General features: G+C 41.6%; 1 pseudogene; it reads left to right on the top strand.

The window, feature by feature from the left end:
• Window positions 1–1,849, top strand: part of LOC102838033 — a 10,351-nt pseudogene extending 8,502 nt beyond the window's left edge.
• The last annotated feature ends 3,368 nt before the right edge of the window (window positions 1,850–5,217 follow it).

The raw sequence follows: 5,217 nt of genomic DNA, 5'->3' as shown, positions 1-5,217 counted from the left end.
CTTCAAACTATTCCTTTATATGTGGTTCAGAATTCTAGCACCATCCCCTGAGCCTGCTTGGTCGTGTATTCTGTGTTGTTGGTGACGGAGCTCCTCACTGCACATCTACCCGATCCGCCATCTGAGAAGTATCCTAGTGCTTACCCTACAGTGCCAAACCAGGACTCCAGACTTTATCATACTGAATCTCTTCCTACGAAATCTGCCAACTTCTCCACTCAGAAATGGGGACCTGGTCTTCTGTTTCCCCAAACATGGCAGATGTTTAGGAACAATTAATCTTGTTCTTGTTCTTGTTAAGTGTCGGTTAAGAGTCAATTCTGACTCATAGCAACCCTGTATAGGGTTTCCAAGGAGCAGCTTGTTTGAACTACTGACGCTGCAGTTAGCAGTCCAGTGCTTACTTTACACTAGGACTCCATATACATCTCCAGGTACATCTAGGAGAGAAAAACAAACTTCTCAATTGTTTCTTTAACTGAAAGATTGGCAGTTCAAATCCACCCAGAGGTACTTCAGAAGAAAAGTCTGGTGATCTATTGAAAAATATGTACTGAAAAAAAAAATCTGGTAAAAGTCATGAGCTGGAATTGACTTGAGAGCATCTGGTCTTGTTTCATTTTTTTCAACTGTCCCTTTAGTAATCAATTTTTACCACCTTACCTAAAATAGGAAGAAGAAAGGAGAGAGGGCGGCTGAAGAGAGTGTACCACCACACAAGCCACCAAATCAATCCGCAGGAGCACTACTCATCAGCCTGCAACCCCCGTAAAAGACATGGCAGCAAGATGCAGCCAGAGTCTCTGCTCCTCCCTGTTCGACAGGCAGCCACAGCTTCTCTTGCAGTACCAGCTGCATCCCTGAGACAGGATAGTGAAGGTCAGAGTCAATGGATTTGGCCATATTGGGCACCTGGTCACCAGTGCTGCTGTTAACTGCAAAGTGAAGGGTGTTGCCATCAATGACCCCTTCATTGACCTCAATTACATGGTATACATGTTCCAGTATGGTTCCACCCATGGCAAGTTCAATGGCACTATCAAGGCTGAGAATGGGAAGCTTATCATCAATGGGAAGCCCATTTCTATCTTCCTAGAGTAAGATCCCACCAACATCAAGTGGGGTGATGCTGGTGCTGAATATGTTGTAGAGTCCACCCGTGTCTTCACAATCTTGGAGAAGGCTGGAGCTCACTTGAAGGGTGGTGCCAAAAGGGTAATCATCTCTGACACGTCTGATAATGCCCCCATATTTGTGATGAGAGTGAACCATGAGAAGTATGACAACTCCCTCAAGATTGTCAGCAATGCCTCCTGCACCACCAACTGTTTGCCCCCCTGGCCAAGGTCATCCATGACAATTTGGCATTGTGAAGGGACTCAAGATTACAGTCCATGCCATCACTGCCACCCAGAAGACTGTGGATGGCCCCTCTGGGAAACTGTGGTGTGATGGCCGTGGGGCTACCCAGAACATCATCCCTACATCTACCAGTGCTGCCAAGGCTGTGGGCAAGGTCATTCCTGAACTGAATGGGAAATTCACTGGCATGGCCTTCCGTGTCCCCACTCCTAACGTGTCTGTTGTGGACCTGACCTGCCGCCTGGAGAAAGCTGCCAGATATGATGATATCAAGAAGGTGGTGAAGCAGGCATCAGATGGACCCCTAAAAGGCATCCTGGGTTACACTGAAGACCAGGTCGTCTCCTGTGAGTTTAACAGTGACACCCACTCTTCCACCTTTGATGCTGGGGTTGGCATTGCCCTCAATGACCACTTTGTCAAGCTCATTTCCTGGTACAGCAACAGGGTGGTAGATCTCATGGTCCACATGGCCTCCATAGAATAAGAGCCCCCTGGACCACCAGCCCCAGCAACAGCACTAGAGGAAGAGAGAGGCCCTCAGCTGCTTGGGAGTCCTTACCCCAATTCTACACCCCCCACCCACCACCACCACTGAGAAGCTCCCATCCTCAGTTTCCATCCAGACCCCCTGGAGAAGGAGAGGGGCTTAGAGAGCCCAGTCTTGTCATGTACCATCAAAAGAGTACACTATCCAGCCAGAAAAAAAAAAAAATAAATAAAAGATGCAGCCAGAGTGGGGCTAACCCTGTTGGAAGTAACCAAGGTGACCAAAGGCCACAGGCAAAGAAATGACTGGTTATAAAAAGGAAGAGAGAATTAGACAGACTCCTCAAAATCAGTCTTTTAGTCTATACACTGCAAAAATATTTGTGTAAAAAAACGAAATATCACCTCAAACCAGATGTTTTGTATGGAGTTCCACCAATGCTTAAATATTTGGAAACACTAGATGTTTACTAATATTTCAGTATCCCTTCAACAACCAAATCAGGGAAGTCAATAAAGTTGTTTCTTATGAAGATAAATAAAGAGATATACTTGGCTAGGTTTAAGCCACATTAACTCCTACTCATATGGCTAAAGAACTATCTAAGAAAAGAAGATATTTTCCTAGACTGTTAGGTGCCATTGATTCGGTTAAAATTCATAGCAACCCTACACACAATGAAACAAAGCACTGCCAAGTCCTAAGCCACCCTCAGAATTGTTATGTTTGAGGTCATTGTTGCCACCATTGTATCAATCCATCTCATTGGGGTCTTCCTCTGTTTAACTGATCCTCCACTTTACCAAGCATGATGTCTTTCTTCAGAGACTGGCCCCTCCTGATAACATATGCAAAGTATGAGAGATGAAGTTTCACCATTCGAGATTCTGAGAAGCATCCTGGTTGTACTTCTTCTAACACAGATTTGCTTGTTCTTCTGGAAGTCCATGGTACTTGTAATATTCTTCTCCAAAACCATAATTCAAATGCATCAATTTTTCTATGTACAGATTCCTCATGAGCACGATTAAGCGTTCTAGAATACTCGTTCTTCACAATGTTATCCATAGTTTGTTATGTTCTACCAAGTCAAAAGACTGTACACTTAGTAAAGCACAAGCAACATCTTTCTGATATTCTCTGCTTTTAGCCAAAATCCATCTGATGTCAGTAATAATAGTTTCACCTTCTCTTCTGAATTCAGCTTGACTTTCTGGCAGTTCTTTCTCAATGTACTGTTATAATCATTTTTAAATTATCTTCAACAAAATTTTACTTGCATGCAACATCACTGATATTGTTCAATGATTTCTCCATTTCGTTGGGTCACCTCTCTTTGGAATGGATACAAATATGGGTCGCTTCTAATAAGTTGGTCTCTTTTATTAGAAAGACACCCATTCATCTGTGACAAGCTGATGTAATAACTTGGTCTCTTTGATCTCTAATAAAAGAAACCAACGTATTACATCAACTTGTCATAGATGAATGGGTGCCTTCAGTGTTATATCAGTTTGTTGAAAGATTTTAATTTGTATTTTGTCAATTCCCGGGTACTTGCTTTTTTGTCAATGCTTCAGGTGAAGCTTAAATTTCTTCCTTCAGTATCAATGGTTCCTAATCTTATGCTACCTCTTGAAATGGTTAAACATCGACCATTTCTTTTGGTACAGTGACTCTTTTTGTGTGTGTGTGAAATTTTTAACTATGCTGTAACTTCATTTATCTATGAACTTTTTTTTTTTTAAGTTTTTATTGTGAACTGAATGATAGTTTACATGGGATCACATCAGTTTTACAGTCATCATTTCATTGCAATGATTACAATCTCCATGCATCATCATTCAACAGTATTTGCTTCAATTTCCTCTGTTTTTTGTTTTGGGGTTTTTTTTTAGGGGGAGGGGAAAAACACTCAGGAATATATAATAATTTAAACAACCAAAGGGCACATTCTGCAAGGCTGCCTCCTGGCTGCCAACACTCAGTCTTTCTCTTTGCATGAGTCTACAGTCCTCAGCTGCTCTTTCTCTCTCCATGTCCTCATCTCTGACTCCATCTCTGGTGGCTCTGCCTCTCTAGATAGGGTCCCACATTCCACTCATGCTCTTCTCCCTTGATGGTCCTAGGGTCCTCTGTTCCTGGACTGTAAGATTAACTACTCTCTCCTTTTTGTTACAAAGCTTCTACCTTTACAGTTGTGACAGTCACAATTAGTCATGGTAACAATTACTCACCATTGAATCGTAAGAATCTTATCCCCTTCTCTTTTCACCAGACTTGTCTAGACAAAATAAAAACTATTCAGTAGGGACTCTACCTTCCCCTGCATGCTCTTAAACTAAACTCCCTCTTGAAAACTTGTAAGCCAGACACTTAGTACCTTTATCATTCCCTCATTTTAGGTAGCCAATGTCTAAGTTGCCAGTTCCTATAAACCCTGTATATAGAAGGGGTAGGATTGATACTTAATGTGAAGACTCCTTCCCTCTCAGTTGGTAGTTTTAGTTACTATATCCATAAGTATAGGTCAAGTTCAATTTACATTTGGGTCCATCCTCTATCAAAACTTGTTTTTTATCTTCCTCTAGTTGGGCTCTAATCATCAAGCCATCCAGGCTAGGTCAAATGAGTACTATCTATAAGTTCTTGTGCATCTCCCCTCATTTCGTATCAGCTGGATGCTTAACTCTCAGCTCTAGCCTTCCATGGCTATATCCTTGTTCATGGGCTTGGGAGTCCCGAGGTCTCACCACATTTTGGACCAACCATCCCTTCCTCTTCTCTCTCTCATCTCCAGGACAATGGGAGTCTATGGAACATGGTTGAACTCAGCCCATTTATTCATTGCTGCCTTTCCCCCTCTTCCACCCACCAGTAGACCAACGTGGTCACCAGCCAACTTACATGCCTGCTCATGTGTTCCCTTTGAATTTCAGTCTTGGAGGGGTCTTTCCATCTTCTTTTGGTGCTTCCTCCATCATTCAATATTTTTCCCATAATTATGTCAGTATTGCATGTTGTCTTGAATTTTTTCTTCAGCTATTTCAGCTTGATAAATGTTGAATATATTCTTTGCTTTTGACTTTGTAACTGTATATATTGACACATTTCATTATAATACTTTGACAGTTTCTGTTCAAAACTTTTACTTCATCATTTCTTTCATTTGCTTTAGTTTTTCTATACTCAAAAGCAAGTTTCAGGGTGACTTTTGATATTCATATTGATCTTTTCTTTCATCCCTGTCTTTTTAATGACTTTTTGCTATCTTCTTGTATGGTGTTTTTTATATTACCACAACTCTTCTGGACTTCGGTCTTTAGTGTCTAATGCATCAAATCTGTTCTTCAGATGATTTCTAA

This window comes from Chrysochloris asiatica, unplaced genomic scaffold (assembly GCF_000296735.1).
Source record: "Chrysochloris asiatica unplaced genomic scaffold, ChrAsi1.0 scaffold00197, whole genome shotgun sequence".
NCBI lineage: Eukaryota > Metazoa > Chordata > Mammalia > Afrosoricida > Chrysochloridae > Chrysochloris > Chrysochloris asiatica.
This window is presented reverse-complemented; position numbering and strand designations above follow the sequence as displayed.